The following is an 18,448-nucleotide window of genomic DNA, read 5'->3' on the forward strand; positions in this document are numbered from 1 at the left end:
ATAGGATCGCAGGATCCTGGGACTGGAAAGGACCCTGTGATCACTCTCCTCACCCAGTCCCTTCATACAGAGGAAAGATCGAGGTTGTCTCCAGTGTGGTCTTGGTGGCGGTCAAATGGCGTTCTTTTTATTGGTGTTGCCAGAGTCTGCTGGGGAGCAGAGCACACAGAGCGTGCTCAGAACGTGGTGGTGGAAGGGACCCGCTGTTTCTCATGATTTTTAGCCTTTACAGTGGCACCACATTTTTACAGTGAGCCACGTGTTGTCTTTCTCATTCATGAGACCGTTGCTTGCAAGTGTCTTCCTCTTAGTGTCTGTGTTTTTGGAGCGACTCTGCCCTCGAGAACAGGGGACCTGTGCTGTACTCCTCTTGATCCCCTTGGACATTTACTATCAGGGCCGAGCACACGGGGCCAGCACATACTTTCTGAATTAAATTTCACATGGATTACCTGGAAAGCTGTAACTTTTTCCGAGTCCTAAAACCGAGGAGCACTGTTGGTTCCTCCCTTTTCCTTTCTAGGGTCATTGTGGCAGATGTCTGTTCCTGCACTTGCGGCTCCATGAGAGGGGAAAAGCCCCCTTCCTCCCAGCAGGGCCATGGCCACGCTGATGGGCATTACAGGGAATCCTAAAGATGGAGGGTCTGTGTGCATTCCCTCTTTGGAGGGCAGAGACCAGGCATTGCATGCCAAAGCCCATCAGGTACGAAGTAACCCTGGTCCAACCCTTGCTGGCATGAAACCACTGTGTAGGCTCTTGTCACATCAGCCAGCTGAGGCTTACGATGTTTTCAACTGAAAAATCTTCACTGCTTCCCTGTCGTATGCAGGAAACAGTTGCTTGGGTGTTCGTCAGTCCTGCTGTGTTCTGTGCGTCCCAGGCTCCCTGATGACTGCCCCGCCCAGGGCTTATTTCCTGGGAACACCTAGCAGCACTGCTCCCAGCTGTGGTTGCAAAGACAAAAGGAACAAAAGTCATTGATTCATTAACTTGCCACCAGGGAACCCACCTGCCTGGCTTTTCTTGCAGCAGGAATCAGAGGTGCTAGAGAGGACAGTGGTTTTTCTAGAGTCGAAAGGGAATACCTGACAAGCTTCTCTTCAGGTGTCAGTTTTAGAAGCAGGAAGACTTAATTGGTCTTAGGGTACATTGCGCAGACCATGGTTTGGCTGCAAGGGAGCAGGTGAGCCCTTTGGGGACGTTTTGAAAGAGGAAGGATTATTTACTATTAGGGGGAGGGGAGCGGGAAACTTTTTGTGGTTGGATGTTTCCTGGAGCAAGTCAGGGTCGGGGTGTTGCCTTTTGGGTCCACCTGTCATCATGTCCTTGCCTCACTGGGTCATTTCTCACTTTTATGTCTGATACGGAAGAGGGGAAGAGAAGTGCTGGGAAGGGAAGGGTGCGGTCCCTTTAAATAATACTGAAGGGGGAAGGGCATGGTTCCTGGTTAGGGCTCCATCCCCAGGCCTGTGCCTACGGACCTAGGTGAGGACAGGCATTTTTGTTTTCCTGCCGAAACGTTGCGTTTCCCAAGACCACCCTGGCCTGCCGCATCCTCGCGCTGTGCCTGTAAAACCCCCAGGACCCCAGCAGGCAGACACGCAGGTAGCTGGATGTGGAGAGGAGCACGTCAGCGGAGGAACACACGGGTGGCTGGACTTCAAGAGGGGTGCACAGACAGGCACCGACAGGCACCAGCAGGCTGCAGGCCACCGATCGGCAGAAGGATGTGGAGTTGGGCGAGGGCAGTCAGGGGAGAGCCCAGGCCATTCAGCGGCCTAACTCCAGGGGAAATCCATCTCCCTCCTGGCTCCCCCATCTGCTGAGAGCTTCTTCCATTCAATAAAACCTTGCACTCATTCTCCAAGCCCACATGTGATCCGATTCTTCGGATACACCAAGGCAAGAACCCAGAGATACAGAAAGCCCTCTGTCCTTGCAATAAGGCAGGGGTCTGATTGAGCTAACAGAAGCCTCCTACGGACAGCTAAACTAAAAGAACACCCTGGAACACATGCCCACTGTGGCCGCAGCAGTAAACATTCACCCCTAGACACTGCCTGCCCGTCTGCGTGCTCCCCTAGAGGTTTGAGCAGCGGGACACAGAAGAAGCGAGCCACTCCCCGCATCGCACTCCCTGAGAGGGGGACAAGGGAATTTCTCCCGTTTCATGTTGACACAGAGATGGGGTGTGTGACTAACAGATTTTGTTGGCGAGAAGTGAGCGATGGGTGGATTGCGTGCTGATTGAAGCCAGTTTCCCGTGTACAGCTCTTCAGTCTTAGTAGTAGATAACAAAACTGCTGAGACATTGGGCTGGGTGGACCCCTTTCCCACAGCCTCACTCCCACATTACCACGAAAGGAAGGTCCACGTAAATTTCTGCCGTGTAGATGGAAGCCACCCATTAAACTAACAAAACAGGTGATACTCCATGGAGTTTGTAGGTGAGGTGCCACCTCTCTTCCTTTAGGTCGCCGGACTTTGCCTACCATGAAAGGTAAGTTGTAACATGTTCCAGAAGTGTGATTCTGTTTCCTTTGCAAGCAGCTTCAGGCATCTGGCATTTCCTTCCTTCCTTCCTTCCGTCCTTCCGTCCTTCCGTCCTTCCGTCCTTCCGTCCTTCCTTCCTTCCTTCCTTCCTTCCTTCCTTCCTTGACGGAGTCTCACTCTGTCACCCAGGATGGAGTGCAGTGGCACGATCTTGGCTCACTGCAACCTCTGCCTCCCAGGTTCCAGCAATTCTCCTGCCTCAGCCTCCCGAGTAGCTGGGATTACAGGCAGGTGCCACAATGCCTGGCTAATTTTTGTATTTTTAGTAGAGATGGGGTTTCACCATATTGGTCAAGCTGGTCTTGAATGCTTGACCTCATGATCCACCTGCCTTGGCCTCCCAAAGTGCTGGAATTACAGGCATGAGCCACCGCACCCAGCCCAGCCCGCATCTGGCATTTTCTAAGTCAGTGGCCCCTGCATCCTGTAGCTCTCCTAGCAGCTAACCTGAAACTGTGGGATGCAGGGCTTGTTAGAGTCTCCTCTCTTCATGCACATGAACAGAAGGTCTGTAAAGGGCTGAATAACAAGCTGTCAATCAGTAACTATAAAATGTAAATGATGTAACTGTAAAATGTAAATAAATAACTGTAAAATGTACCTGGAGGGCTCTTTAGCAAGCCTCTGGCATGGAGAAGGATACCTGAAGCTCCTCTAGTTGCTGCCATGGTAGAGGGTGGGGGTGGGCTTTACGGTGTTATTCCCATTTGACAGCTGAGGAAAGCGGAGGTCTGAGAAGGTAGATAACTCACCTGAGCTCTCACTGTTAGTGACAGGCAGAAACAGCCTTGCAACCAGGCTGCCTGTGTTTGGTTCAGACCCTCTGTGGAGCGCGTGGTTTAAACCACCGATCATAACTGTAGGTGGTGGGCAGTGTCTTGTGGTTGATAAGCAGGGGGTCCCACCAGCCCTGCTCCTCCTGTCTTGGTTGGCTTGTCACCCTAGAGAGTGGCTGCTTAGGAGCCTAGTTGCACCCATCCCTGCTTCTGAGGCCCCTTTCTCCCTCATGCTCCCTGGCTCAGACCCTCTTCCCCGGGTCAACAGTTGCTCTCGCACCGTAGGTGAGAAGTCCAGCTCTTTTCAGGATCTATGTGTCTCAATTCAGGAAAACGCCTTAAGAATACTTGTAAGGCTGTCAGTATTTGGGCCTGTCCTTAAAAATTCTTAAACACGTTTTGAAGGAATTAAACAATTATTTGCCCAGCTTGTACTGAACTATGAGGCCTTGCAAAGATGAATTATTTGATGACAAAGTGGATTCTATCAAGAAAGATGAAATCCATTCTATTTTTTTTTTGAGACTGAAGACAGTTTTAATATTGACTTTCCAATCTGGATGCTTTTTTTGTTTGTTTTTCAAGACAAGAGTCTTGCTCTGTCACTCAGGTTGGAGTACAGTGGTGTGATCATGGCTCACTGTAGCCTTTATCTCCTGGGATCAAGCGATCCTCCTGCCTCAGCCCCCTGAGTAGCTGGAACAATGGGTGCATGCCACCATGCCTGGCTATTTTTTCTATGTTTTGTAGAGATGGAGTCCCACTATGTTGCCCAGGCTGGTCTTGTCTCGAACTCCTGGGCTTAAGCGATCTAACTGCCTTAGGCTCCAAGAGTGCTGGGATTACAGGTGTGAACCATTGTACCCCAGCTGCATTTTTGTTTCCTTTTCTTGCTGTGTTGAATGGTGAAGACTTCTAGTAAAATATTGTGGTGAGAACGGGTATTTCAAGGTTGGAAGATGCCAAAAAGTAGTTTGTCATTTGTAAAGAAAGTTTGGGGTATTAGCTAGAGTTATGCACTACTACAAACATGATAAATCTCACATTATTAAAAACATGAAGTTAAAATCCACAGCAATTGTATTTTAGCTTCCAACACTACAGAACCGTGTTTATGCCTGGGATTTCCACGGTTAAACTGATTTTATGAAAATAAGTGCCAATGGTGTCTCTTTAAAGCATTAAAATAAATAAAAAAATTTGAAAAGCTGAAATGTGATATAAAATTGATGCCCTAAAGTCTTACTCTAACTTTGTGAACTAGAATATTAGCATTATGGAATTTAGATTAAAAAAAGTTCTTAAAATTAAGCTAGTCTTTTACAGTCCATTTAATGCTTGAATTCCAAGTTTTTTAATATCTTCATGATGCATTAATTAACTATTTTCTGGAATAGCTCATTCCACCTTTAGATTTTACTAATTATTTGCATAACCATTGTTAAGTCTTCGATTGAATTTGATCTCAGTGTTTTCTACCCACTGGTTCTTGTTCTAGTCTTTTCTTTCTCTGAGACATGGTTTCTAAATGTTAAGCATTGTAAGTGACATTGAAAATTCTTCATATTCCATCGTATAATTCTTCATATATTCTATCATATAATATATGCGCTCTTTCTCCTGGCCTCTCTCTTCTGAACATAATTCAGGCTTTATAAATCGTAATTCAGGCTTTATAAATCCCTGGTAAAAGTGAGATGTATAGAACTGACTGTCCAGGAGTTTTTTTGATTCGTGTTCTAAACGCTATGCTTTGATAGCCTAAGAGGACTTTTGCTGTTTTGGTAGCAAATCCCACAACTTCAAGTGGAATTAATGATCCCCATTTTACATATGAAAAGTAAAGAGGCACCGGTTCTTCACAGTAGAATACCCATTTGACTTGTCTGTGTTCTGTAGTAGCTTTCACCGTAAGTGTTACTTTCCATAGGAAAATCTTCCCTATACCAAGTTACATGCTTCCAGTTTAAATAATTAATTTCTCCTTTGGCTGGTTTCTCATCACATCCACTCATTCATCAAGTGTACATTGCATTTGGGTTCACGGGCTCTGAGCTGGGCACGAGAATTATCAAATGAAGAAAGCAAAGGTCAGCTTCAGTGGCATTCATAAAATAGTGTCCTTTATATTACAATATAATGATTGCTATAAAGAAGCATATATAAAGTTAGTAATAAACGGTAATAAATTATTTATCTCTGCTTTGAGGAAACGGAGAGGGTGGGACATTTCATGTGAAGAATGTAGGAATGGCCGACCTGAGAAGGCATGGAAGGGCATTCCAGGCCTAGGGACCTGCATAGACAAAGCAGTTGAGGTACGGTGACTTGAGGAGTTACACACATTGAGGTTCCTCTTCTTACATACCTCCTATTTGAATTTTTACCTTTCTTTTTTTGTTTGTTTTTGGATATTTCTGTTTACTGTGTCTCTTTCTTTGGAAAGTACTTGCAGGATCAGCTGTTTTTGAAGATGTTAGAAAATACAGACGAGAACATTTTCCTCATTTTTTAAAATGGATTAACATATGGAGGAAGTGGGATAATTTTGATTTTGTCTTAGTCAAAATAGCCTATTTTAAATATTTTGTTGGCTGGGCATGGTGGCTTATGCCTGTAATCCCAGCACATTGGGAGGCTGAGGCAGAATCATGGCTTGAAGCCAGGAGTTGCAGAACAGACCAGGCAACATAACGAGACTCCCATCTCCACCAGAAAATAAAAGCTGGGCATGGTGGTCTGCGCCTTTGGTCCCAGGTACTTGGGAGGCTGAGGCAGGAGGATTGCTTCAGCCCGAGAGGTCAAGGCTGCAGTGAGCCAAGATCGTGCCACTGCACTCCAGCCTGGGCGAAAGAGTGAGAACTTGTCTCAAAAAAAAAAAAAAAAAGATTTTCTAAATGTTCTTTACTAATGGGATAGACACAGTAGGGAGGGGTAGCTTGTGTCCATTACATGAATGCAACGAAATAAATATTAAACTGGACTCAATGGGGCCATTGGCGAGGGCCTTGTGGAGACGCTGATGGAGATGGGCAGCGTTGCAGGATTGACAAAGCCTGTCAATGCAGTTTCATGTTGATGAAAATAAAAGCCTGGGCCAGGCACAGTGGTTCATGCCTATAATCCCAGCACTTTGCGAGGCCGAGGCAGGCAGATCACCTGCAGTCAGGAATTTGAGACCAGCCTGGCCAACATGACGAAACCCCCATCTCTACTAAAAATACAAAAATTAACTGGTCATGGTGGTGCACGCCTGTGTAATCCCAGCTACTTGGGAGGCAGGAGAATCGCTTGGACTCGGGAGGTGGAGGCTCAGTGAGCCGAGATTGCACCACTGCACTCCAGCCTGGTTGACAGAACGAGACTCTATCTCAAAAAAAAAAAAAAAAAAAAAAAAAAAGAAAAAGAAAAGAAAAGAAAAGCCTGTGTGAAAAGCCTTAGCATTAACACTCCTGGCAGCAACAGCTGCCTTGCCTGCCTCTGCTTTCGCAGCTGTTTTATGTAGGTGACAGGCGGATGGGAGAACAATTGAGCTTTTCTTCTGGTTGAATTTGAGTTTCCTCTTTCATTTGTGGGTTATTGTTTGAAAAGAAGTGTACCCACATTCTCTGCTCTGTCAGCATCTTCCTTCCCGAGTTTTGAAGCGTGCCACAGATTGCTAGGAGACAGCTGAAATTTTTAAAGCTTTTTATTATGTGTGCTTAAAGATGGGGTAGAGATGCTCCTTGATGAGGGAAAGGTACTTTAGCGTTTGGCAAAGGGAGATCATGCCTGCTCCCCTGACCTTCCCGCAGCTCCTCGAGGCTGGTATGCAGAGGGAGTGTGAGTTTTCCCTGCTCCTCTCTGTGGCTTATTTTGTAGAAAAATCATTCATTCTTGTGGAAGTGACTGACACTGACAGTTCTGTCAATCAAGGAAAATGACCAAGGCAAGTCTCAATCATTTCAGGACATTTATTTGCGAAAGTTAAGGATGGGTGCCCGGGAGACAGGTCTGTGCCTTTCTCCTAAGATGATTTTGAGGTCTTCAGTATTTACAGGGGAAAGGGCAGGATATTAAGAAATAGGCAGTTTTCATGTGAGAGGTGGGTAAATAGTCATTCATGCCTTTATCTGGCTCGGTGGATCTGCATTTTTACATTAGGTAATGTAGACAGCAGGGCAGAGGAAACAATCAGATGCATTTGTTTCAGGCGGGCAAAGAGATGACTCTGAGTTCCGTCCTATGTCCCCCGCACCTGTGAAGATAAGCTATTAATTTACATTACCATGTTGAACTTTAACAGAAATGCTGTAGGGTAAAGAGCTTGGGGCTCACAGGAGTTTCCTCGTGGGCAAAATATGAGGGAGGTATGCAGCTTTTCATCTTTGTTGCCATCTTATTTAGGAACCCAAATGGGAGGCAGGCTTGCATGAGCCAGCTGCCAGCTTGACTCTTCCCTTTGGCTTAGTGAGTCTGGGGTCCCAAGATTTATTTTCCTCTCACAGTTCCATTGCAAAAAGTGCGAAGTTCACAGTGATGGGAAGCATAGAGAAGGTACAGCTTCAGCGGCTTACGGAACCACTGTCTGACATTTGAAACGATGGCGTATATTCCTGGAGGGGGTGAAGGAATGTCTTGTGTTCTTGTGATGCACAAGGAGGGAAAGGGAGCTAGCATTTATTAAACTCCTACCGTGTGCCGTGAACGCTTTCGTTTAATTCTCACAGCAACCTTCAGATTGGGCATTGTGACCTTTTAAAAATGAGAGCTTGGGTTGGGAGAGAAAAAATGATTTGCTAAGATTATGCAGGAGTGACTGGAAGACCCCAGCCCTGGCCTCCTTAGGGTCACAGGCTTCTACCTCCCCACCATGCTGCACTGACTGTCTTGGGGGGACGAATGTGTGTTGACTGGCTCACCCCCCTATCTTCTCACTCTTCTTACACTGCCAGGAGTGGGTTGTGGTGTCAGATGATTGGCCCAAATTATGATGCAGTCATAGTCAAGAGCATGAGCCACAGGGAATGGAGGCATCAGGCATGGCCTGGTTAGCAACGTGCTCCCTAAGTCATGGCTGGAAGACACCACGTATTTCTCTGCTGGCCTGTGTCTACTCACCGTGCTGCTGACAACTCTATTGTGTCCAAAATCACACTTTCCTGACCATTCCTGGAGTCGTTTTTGATAACCACAGGCAGCAGGAATATAAAGGTACAGTTGCCCTCTTCCTACTATGCAGTTTGGTCCAGGAACAGAGACAACTTTCTCAACTGATGTTTTTGTTTTCTTTTCTCCTTTTCTGGAAATCACTCTCAGGTCTTGCCCTGCGTGTGCAAGCTTTTCTTTTCCTTTGGAGGGAAGCGGGAAATTCTCCTATCCTGATGGATTCAGCCAGAGATGGCTTCTTTTTCTTAAGTTCTTCCTTATCAGAATTTTCCCAGCAGGAGGTAGTGGTTCATGATGGATGCGTTGGTTTCCTCACATCTGGAAAATAACCAGTGAGGGCTGCCCCAGCAGTGGTTTGCTGTGTGTGGAGCCTCTCTGTGGCTGCCACCACATGGTGTCTCCCCATTTCACATCTGTGTGAGGTGACTTGGACGTACTGAGGTGCTGGAGACCAGCAGCACCTCCTGGACTCGCTCCTTCCAAAGTCTCTGCTGGCTAAGAGGCAAATTGGGGGAGTCATGCTGGACTTGGAATACAGACCTGTTGTCCCTGTTCCAGTTGGGACAAGCTTTGAGAAACACCCACACCCCAAGGGCAGGCAGTGGTCAAAAGGGGAGAATGATTCACTGTCAGCATCCCTGTTAGCCAAACTGTCCCGACCCTGGGGTCGATCACTTTGTTAGTATAATAGTTTTTTACTCTGTTAAGCAAAGGTCCCCACATTAAAACATGTTCTCAGTGAAATCTTAGACTCGGACGCTGATCCCGCAGCCACGCTCTGCCTCCCAGCACGGGCGGGATGATCTTGGATGCATTTATTCTTGCCCCTTGCACGGCTGGAGTAAAGTGCTTATGAAAACATCTCTTTTATTGATTCTGCGTGCTTTTTAAAATTCCATTTTCAAGAGTGAGAACAGAGAACGTGTGATGTGACCAAAAGTCTCCTGCTGGTGTGGAAAGGTAGCAGGCTGCCACTGCAGCTTTGCCCAGAAGCTGGTGCCCTGGACTTCTGCTTCTCAACACTCCTGAGGAGCTCCCTTTGGCTGTAATCACCCACTGGCCTCCTCTGTATGAACAGCAGGGGTGAAACTCTTGATGTTACTTCTTCCTCCATTGAATAAGCCAGATTCTCTTTCTTCTGAGGAATAATTGAAGTCTTTTGCAGTGTATGTAAGCAAAATTAGGTACCTAACACTCTGAAATTTTTCGTACAACAGTTTCATCTGGAAAAGAGGCCATTGAAACCATGCATTTGTGTTCAAGTAAGAAAGTATATCCAAGTCACAAAGAAGCATCATTTGGCTTTTGGAGACATGGGCAGCTTCATTTCTCATTTGTTCATTCAGAACTCTCCGCTAGGCTTCTAAATGCCACATCCTGTCCAGAATGATGAAAGACACAGAAAATGGTGCCTGCTGACCTTCTGGAGTTATTGACTAGTGAGAAAGGTGAGTGGTATTCCAAGGTTTGTATCAGGAATTAATAAAATACAATCCCAATAATTAAAGTGATACAGTACAATATGGGGTGCTGTGAGTAGTGATAAGGAAATGAGGATTAAAGGTAAGGAAGAGTTAGCTGAGCAGAGAGAGAAAGAAGAAAGCAAAACTGGGAAAGAGCAGGAGGGTCAAGAACTGAAACGGGTTTGGGTGCAGTGGCTCATGGCTGTATTTCCAGCACTTTGGGAGATAGAGTTAGGCAGATGCCTTGAACTCAGAAGTTCGAGACCAGCCTGGGTAACATAGCAAAACCTCGTCTCTACAAAAAATACAAAAATTCACGGGGTGTGGTGGTGCATGCCTGCTAGTCCCAGCTACTTGGGAGGCTGAAGCAGGAGGATCACTTAACCCTGGGAGGTGGAGGTTGCAGTGAATCAAGACGGTGCCTCCGCACTCCAGCCTGGGTGACAGAGTGAGACCCTGTCTCAAAAAAGCAAAGCAAAACAAAACAAAAGCTCCACACAGCTGAAGGGGAACAAGGATATCCTGATGGCTGGGAGGCAGAGGAAGTCACTTGGAACAACAGGACCTTGCCAGCCAACTGAAGGAGTCTTTGGTTCTCATCTTAAGGATTGCCAAACTTGTTTGTCAAGAACAAAATCTCACACCATGTAGAGTTAAGATGACTTCATGTAGCACAATTAAATCTGAGTGCTGGAAATTCCTTCCATTGCCTCTGGTTTAGGGTGCCTCATATAAATTGAAATCCAGCAGGCCAGTTTCTAGAATGATCATACTCCCGTGTTTTAATTAATTATTTAATTAATTAAATTTTTGGTTCTCGGGCCTCAGTCTCCCGAGTGGCTGGGATTACAGGTGTGCGCCACCATGCTCAGGTAATTTTTGTATTTTTTGTAGAGACAGGGTTTTGCCATGTTGGCCAGGCTGGTCTCCTGAGCTCAAGCGATCCACTGACCTCAACCTCCCAAGCGCTGGGATTATGGGCGTGAGTCACCACGCTCGGCCCCTTGTTTAAAATCTTGCTCTTTCTTCCCCACCCCTTTGCCTGTGGTTTGCACGCTGAATTCCTATCACTCTCAAATTCTTCATGGAGACCTTACTTAAGCAGCCTAGAGTCTGTGGCTTTACCATTAGGGCAACAAGTTTCCAGAATAACCTGGGAGAAGATATTCTTCGGGAGACAGCACTTGTCTTTGTTTTCAAGGTATTTTGTATGCGGTTAAAGATACCATCCTCCTGTTATCTCACTAGATGTAGACAGTTAAAAAGTTTTACAAAATTTTCAGAGATTTCTAATGTGGTTGGTTGCACAGAATAATTGGCAGCCCTATTAATGATGTTCTGGTGATCTTCTTTTGCTATGGTATTAATTTGTTTAGTTTTGGGTCAGAAGAAAGACCTCAGTGCTTTGATTCTTAGCTTATTGTGTAATCAAAAGCTTACTTTTTAAAAAAGTCCATTGTAGATTGGCCTTCCTGAATCTGTAGGCACCATATTTGACACAGTGGACAAAATGGTTCAAATAAAATCATTCAGTGTTATTTGGGTTATTAATCAGAAAAGAATGCATCAGAGATTTAAAAGAATCGGGTTATAAAAATATTGACTGTGCTTTTGGCTGCTTAGAGATTGGGAGCTCCTAGTAGGGGTACTTAAGTTAAAAAAAATAAAAAGAGAAAGAGCTTCAGCAGCGGGGAGATTGTAGAGTGAGGGGAGGGGACAGAGCCTGAATGGGGGCCAGACCTCCTAGCATGTGCACCTTCTCTTTCTCACTGTCTTGAGTCTGAGTCCCAAGACCGGGTGAGGTCATCTTCTCCATGTTTAGGAGAGAATAAGAGTCTAGGGGGTTAAGTGATACTTCCTAGCATGAAGCACAGTGGATAGGTTGGAAGAGAGCAGCACTTCCCTCTGGTGGTGTGTTCTGGGGGGCAAGTTTGGCTCTCCATGCAGTTGAGGGAAATCTGAGTAGACCCCCATGGCCACTCCCCATGACCAGTGCCATACTGTACACAGCAGGTGCTCAATAAATGCTGGGAGATGATCTTTGCTGTGGACTGAATTGTGTCTCCTTACGTTTCCTATGTTGAAGGCCTAACCCCCAAAGGGATGGTGATTGGAGATGAGGACATTGGGAGCTGAGTAGGTTCAGCGAGGTCCTGAGGGTAGAGCGCTCGTGATGGGATGAGCGTCCTTGTAGGAAGAGGCACCAGGGCTGTCTCTTTGCCGTTGTGAGGACACAACAGGAAGCCGACCATCTGCAAGCCAGGAGGAGGCCCTCACCAGAACCCGGCTGTGCTGGCACCCTGATCTTAGACTCCAGTCTCCAGTACCGTGAGAAAAGACATTTCTGATATTTAAGCCACCCAGTGTGTGGTATTTTGTGGTGGCTGCCCGAGGTGACTAAGACAATCCTTAAAATGCCTTCCAGCTCTAAATTCATCAGTCCTGAGACCAGTGATCATGTGTCCAAATCCCTATCGCTTTTCTCCCCAGTCACTTAATTTGATTGGAGGCTTCTGTGTTGTATTGATGAATGGGACAGAGAGGCCCTGTTGGACTCAAGAGTCATGGGCCCATAAAGCCCTAAGAAGAACCATGGGTCACATGATGTCCTCGGCCAGAGTCCAGACTGCTCATTTGCTCCTCTCGGCCACTCTGAGCCACTCTGCCTGTCTCCAGCCTCCTTTCCCAGCTTTCCCTCTGTACACCATGCTGTTTCTGGAACCCACGGGGCCCTTCCGGATTCCCTGCCTCTGCTGGCCAGCCTCCCTGAAGCAGGTCTCCCTGAATATCCACAGGCGAGACCTCTGTTCTTTCCCCTGCCCTGTTAAAGAAAAGCCAGAGCTGGACAGGAGGTAGAAGGTGAAGACAGTTTCTATTCAGGAACTATTGCAGTAGGGGAAAGAGACCTCAGTATAGAGCTGGGCTTAATTCTGAATACAGCATGGACAAGTGGGGAGGTGCAGCCCAGAAGCAGGGTGGAAGGCTCAGTGGGTGGAAAGTTACTTAGAAGAGACCCCAGGGGCGAGGGGGATCCTGGCTAAACCCACCTTGTTGGAGGCAGACCAGGGTGACCAGACATCAAGGGTGGGGGACGAGGAACTGATCAGATAGTGACGGTGGGAATCTGGAGGCTGAGGCCAGGGTGACCAGACACTGAGGGTGGGGGACAAGGAACTGATCAGATAGCGGTGGTGGGGGATCCTGGCCAAACGAACTTTGCAGGATTCTTGCTCACACTGGGCAGTGCAGAGACAGACATGGAAATGTAAAGGTGGAGGCCTGGTTGGGATGAGGATTCAGAGGCACCCAACTGGGGTCTCTGCCAGACCTCACACATCACCCTACTGTGTCAGATCCCAGTTACTGCTTGGCTCATCCTGTGAGCCCTGAACCCTGCAAAGATTTGTCGTCTTTGTTGTGGAACCCCCAGCACCTGGACCCTTGCCTGCCCCAGGGGAGGTGGTCGGAAGAGGCTTCCCGAGGCAGTGGAAGGGCCTGGGATGAAGGGGCGGGGCTCTGCTCCTCCACTGAGAGACGAAATAAAATAAATACAGGTGATTTCTCTTGGTAGCCAAGTCACAAGTTCTTCTCCTGTGGGTCAGGGCCCCCTCCTCAAAAATTCGTGTGTTAAAGTCCTAACCTGCACAACCTCAGAATGTGACCTTATTTGTAGGTGACAGCTGCAGGTGACGTGAGAGCCCTTCCAACAGGGTATGTTCCTCCTGCCTTCACTGGTCAGCTGCAAAAGGCGGGCACAGGCTGCTCCTGAGGCTGTGTGGCCAGGGCAATACCTCACGGAACTTCCTGTGGCCACAGCAGCAGCAGCATCTGCGAGCTTGAAAGGGGACGATGAGTGAGACTTTTGTCCACCGTTCTTGGTTGGGCTGCCACAAGCAGATGGGAAAGACTGAGAAAGAAACCATTCGTCCCCGGGTGGGGACGCTTGAAATTCCCTTTCAACCAAGGGGAGGCCACAGGCACCCTGTTCATACCTGCGTGCAGATGTCAGCGCCTGGCTTGTTGGTGATCAGCAAGGGTCCCAGCTGAGCCGGGGCGCTCTCCGGTGGCTCTGGTGGGGCAGCCACAGGATCCCGGAGAGATGGTTCAAACATCATTTAGATGGAGGAGCCGCTAAAATAGACTTGACAGTTTATTTTGCTTAGTAGAAAAAAAATTAAAAATTGTCAGTTACTATCACCATTTTGCCTGCAAAGTTAAGGTAGTTTTTATCAGATCTAGAGCTGGAAATCATTATTAAATGCAGCAGTGTGAAGTGTGTATATTATTCTGGCTCACTTTTAAAAATATTTTGATTCATTCATTTTTTAATAAGATTAAAAAGTGTGTTTTACAAAAAAAAAAAGGTAAAAATGAGCAGCTCACCATGTCCCACTTCTTCTACCCCAGCACCAATGCCCTCCCTCAGCTGTGGTCCAGCCAGAAGACAAGGTCAGATAAAACTACCGCAAAGCAAAAAGAAAAACCTTCTAGAGTGACTGGGAATGAGGCCACCTTGACATCTTCCCCTGAATCGGTGCCATCGTGGTTTTGAAGTGTGACGGTCACTCAGCGCAGGGGTCCCCGCTATGTGAGCCTGTCCACCACTGTTCACCCTTGGTGGAAGAAGACCTGAGCACCCCAAAACGTGACATCCTTATTTTCAGGAACCTCTAACTGAAATTGAGCTCTTCCTTTCTTTATGAATATAGGCACTGTCTTAGTTCTGTGCTGCTGTGGTAACAAAGTGCCTCAAACTGGGTGGCTTAAAACGCAGACATTTGCTGTCTCAGGGATCTGGAGGCTGGAAATCCGAGACCAAAGTGTTGCTGAGGTTGGTTCTTCTGAGGCTGTTAGGGAGAATCTACTCCAGTCCCTCTTGCGGGCTCTGGGGGCGGCTGGCTGCCTTTGGCGTTCCTTGTCTGGGAGACACAATGCCTCGAACCCTGCCTTCCTCTTCACGCTGTGTTTTCTCTATTTGTGAGTCTGTATCCAAATTTCCCTTAAGGAATACCCGTCATACGGGTTAGGGATCCCCCTAATGACTTCACTGAAACTTAGCGTAGAGCCTGTCTCCAAATAAGGTCACATTCTGAGGTATTGGTGGCGAGGACTTTAACACGGGAGTTTTTTGGGAGGGGGCCCTCATCTACAGTAGTGGAACTTGTGACTTTGTCACCGAAAGAAATCACTTATTTTCACATCACACTGTGGCAGCAGTGGACATCTCCAAATATGGGCGGAGCTAGTCCTGCCTGCAAAGTTAAGGTAGTTTTTATCAGATCTAGAGCTGGAAATCATTATTAAAGGCAGCAGTGAAGAAGTGTGTATATTATTCTGGCTCACTTTAAAAAATATTTTGATTCATTTATTCCAACATAATCGATCTCCCCTGTAACTCTGTATGTTTTGTATTGTGCGTGTAAAAACGTTATTTAGACGAGTTCACAGACTTCCCCGACTGTGTTGAAAGGACCGGTGATATAAGGACGTTTGTGGGGGGGCTTGTGGCTCCTTAACTGGCTCTGGAGCGAGCCTACTTCCATAGTGAACCCTGTGAGGCCCAATTCTGTTCCTCCCCCTGGAACTCCAAGAGAAGGTCATTGTCCTTGTAGCAGCTGGTGGCCCCCAGGCTGGGCTCTCCCTGCAGGCTCGGGCTCTCAGTAGGTGTGACCTGGGATGTGAGCGGTGAGCCAGGAGTGAGGCGCTCAGCACCTTCTGGACCACACTTCCCACTCACCCTGGGGTTCAGGTCAGGCCATGGAAAGTGTACACCCTGCTTGTCTTACAACTGGACGGGTGGTGGGCAGAACGCCTCTGGCAAGGTAGACCTTGAAGGCAAAACTGAGTTGAGGTTTGTTAGAAGTTAGGACGGAAATAGTTACTGCTGGGCATGCAGTGCTTCCCAAGCGTCCTGTGAGGCGGCAGTGTCATCACCAGTTTGACACAAGGACACAGGTGTAGAGCATGTAAGTGCCCTGGGCCGTGCTACACCACCGCTGTGTTTGAGCTGAGATGTGAACCAGGGCCTTCTGATTCCTCATTCCTTCCATCCCAGCAGGCTGCCTGCAGTTAACAAAAGGGGACTCCTGTATCTGCTCTGCAGCTTCTTCAGCTGATTTCTAATGGAAAACAGAGTAGATCCTGATGTGGCAATTAATGAAATATTATAAGAATTATCATAACAGATCTCACAATTTGATCAAGGATCCTGCCTTCCATATCTGGCCAACCGATGTGCAAAAGCAGCTGCAAGAAGTTCAGAGCTGACAAAAAAAGCAAACTCCAGACTTTATTTCCTGGGATCTGTTTTGTGAGACACTGGCCCATGAAATGCTCTCCCCAAAATAGTCGGATCTGTGGTCGAAGAAATTTGGGCAATTCTCCAGAAGATGTGTCTTTTTCAGAGACTTATTTTTCATTAAAATTATTTAAAAATATTAACGTGGTACAATGTGCATATAGTGAAGTGCACAGATCTTAGCTGCATGGCTCAATGAGCTTTTACGTATACTTCCACCCATGTAACCACCACCCAGATCTAGAATAGAATGTATTCGTCTCTCCTGAGGCTCCTCTGTTCCTTGCAGCCAATAATTCTCCACCAGAGGTAACCATTCTGCTGACTTCCTTCATCATTGATCAATTTTGCCTGGTTTTGAACTTCGTATAAATGGAATCATTTCATGTCTCTCTTTTCACTCAGTGTAACGTCTGTCAGATTAATACATCACGTGTCAATAGTTTGTAGTTTTTATGGCTGTGTAGCATTTCATTCATCTATTCTGCTGTTGAGGGAAATTTCTTGACTAGAGTTGTGTTATCGATGTATTGCCTCTTGGCTCCAAATTCACCCTTTTTGCCTGGTCTCTGGAAATGGGTCTGGGCCCTCTAAATAGTTTCCCTCTGCAATCTGGCTCTTGAAGCTTATCAGTGGAGGGACCCGGAGGGGCATTGCAGGGGAACAAGTTTTTCCTTCCTGGTTCGGGGACACTGGCTTAGCAGCCCCTGTGGTGTTACAGGAATACTTGGCAAGACAGCAGTTTCTCCGGGTACACCCACTCGGTGTTTTGTAGCAGAGTGCATCTGGTGAACTGCTTTCCTGGCAACCTAGAGGGCAGATTTCTGGCAAGTTCCAGAAGGTGGATTCCAAGCATGTTTCTCCAGTGTGGATCTGCAGTAATGTCTCTGCCATTCAGTGGGCATAGCTGTGCCCTTTCAATGGGGTCTAGATCTCAGCCCTGATTGGGGGCATTTTCTCAGTTGTTCAATCTCAGCCCTAGGGGCAGTGGCCATTCCTTATATATGGTTGTTTGTATATTCTTTGGAGCTGTCTTGATTTTATTGCTGTTAGTCTCTCATTACTCCATTTCCTTATTATAGTAAATGATTCTTTGTATTTGACTTTACCTGGTCAAAGTACTATGTGGTTTTTCTTTCCTGTTTGGATCTAGATCGATACAGTAATTTTTGGCAATTATCAGCAATGCTGCTGTGAACATTCTTGACCATGTCTTGGTGGACATAAGCAATAACTGCTGCTGGGTCTGTGTGCAGGAGTGATTTGCTAAATCATAGCACATATGTTTCGCCGTAGCAGAAACTGCCAAGGTATATACAGCTTTCCAAAGTGTGTTAATTTACCTGCGTGCTAGCAAGGTAGGAGAAATACAGTTGCTTCCCAAGTAGCTGGGATTACAGGTGTGTGCCACCCTCCCGGTTAATTTTTTGTAGAGACAGGGTTTTGCCATGTTGGCCAGGCTAGTCTTGAACTGCTGGCCTCAAGTGATCTGCCTGCCTTGGCCTCCCAAAGTGCTGGGATTACGGGCGTGAGCCACTGTGCGTGGCTTCATGATAAAACTTCAACGGATGAGGAGCTGCTTCTTATGATGAGCAAAGAAGGTGGTTTCTTGACATGGAATCTACTCCTGGTGAAGATGCTGTGAACATTGTTGAAATGACAAGAAAGGATTTACAGTATTACATAGAGTTAGTTGATGAAGCAGTAGTAGGATTTGAGAGGATCGATTCCAATTTCAAAAGAAGTTCTACTGTGGGTAAGATGCTATCAAATGGCATCGCATGCTACACAGAAATCTTTCATGAAAGGAAGAGTCCACTGATGTGGCAAACTTCATTGTTGTCTTATTTTGAGAAATTGTCACGACCACTCCAGCCTTCAACAACCATGACCCTGATCAGTCAGGAGCCATCCACACTGAGGTGAGGCCCTCCACTAACACAAAGATTATGATTCTCTAAAGGATCAGAGGAACATTAGCATTTTTTTTTAGCAATAAAGTATTTTAAATTAAGATATGTATGCTATTTTTTAGGCATAATGCTATTACACATTTCATAGACTCCGGTATATTGTGAACACAACTTTTTTTTTTTTTATTATACTTTAAGTTCTAGGGTACATGTGCACAACGTGCAGGTTTATTACATATGTATACATGTGCCATGTTGGTGTGCTGCACTCATCAACTCGTCAGCACCCATCAA

General features: G+C 46.6%; 2 protein-coding genes across 6 annotated transcripts in view; both read left to right on the forward strand.

The window, feature by feature from the left end:
• The window catches only part of B3GALT5 (beta-1,3-galactosyltransferase 5), a 113,366-nt gene that overhangs the window by 75,547 nt on the left and 19,371 nt on the right, over positions 1-18,448 (forward strand). For 4 of the 5 annotated variants that reach the window (XR_012090859.1, XM_037984834.2, XM_007968399.3 and 1 more), the window contains one exon: positions 9,698-9,928. The exons of the other annotated variant lie outside the window; for it this stretch is intronic. The gene's annotated coding sequence lies outside the window, so the exon portion shown is untranslated. The remainder of the gene's footprint in view (positions 1-9,697; positions 9,929-18,448) is intronic. 5 annotated transcript variants of the gene reach the window in all.
• IGSF5 (immunoglobulin superfamily member 5) overlaps positions 1-18,448 on the forward strand; it is a 176,999-nt gene that overhangs the window by 17,316 nt on the left and 141,235 nt on the right. The gene's annotated exons all lie outside the window — the stretch shown is intronic.

This window comes from Chlorocebus sabaeus, chromosome 2 (assembly GCF_047675955.1).
Source record: "Chlorocebus sabaeus isolate Y175 chromosome 2, mChlSab1.0.hap1, whole genome shotgun sequence".
Lineage (NCBI taxonomy): Eukaryota > Metazoa > Chordata > Mammalia > Primates > Cercopithecidae > Chlorocebus > Chlorocebus sabaeus.